This window comes from Monodelphis domestica, chromosome 4 (genome assembly GCF_027887165.1).
Source record: "Monodelphis domestica isolate mMonDom1 chromosome 4, mMonDom1.pri, whole genome shotgun sequence".
NCBI classification, from domain to species: domain Eukaryota; kingdom Metazoa; phylum Chordata; class Mammalia; order Didelphimorphia; family Didelphidae; genus Monodelphis; species Monodelphis domestica.
Genome location: NC_077230.1, coordinates 368,573,612 through 368,574,084, shown reverse-complemented (window position 1 = coordinate 368,574,084; position 473 = coordinate 368,573,612).

Sequence of the window (473 nt, the reverse complement as noted above, 5' to 3'; positions counted from 1 at the left end):
GGACACCAAGATTGGCCTCAGAAATATTTGGCATATATCTATATTTTTTTCATATTGGAAACATAGTCCCCTTAACGACTCCAGCAAAATTAAGTATCAAGAAAACACAAGTACAGAGTGGATCCATACTTTCACCTCACCTCACCAGTGCCTAAATGTAGGAAAGGCTGCTTTTTAAGTTGCAGGCAGTTGGATTTTTGGAGGTTGAAGGTAACCATCTATAGTAATTGAGGCCCAAGTTGAATCTGAATTCCAGTGGATTCTGAATAGATCTGCTTATCCTGAAGAAACTCCTTAAGGAAGGAACAAGCTGAATAGAGAAGACACTGATCAATAATAGGCATTTTTGTGGTCTTTTTAATGTTTTCTGCTGTGAACCGTTTCAAGGGTTATTGATTTTTTTTCTCCTCATTTTCCCATCTCTCTTTCAAACACACATCCACACTCACGCATTCTGACTACCCCTTGTCTCT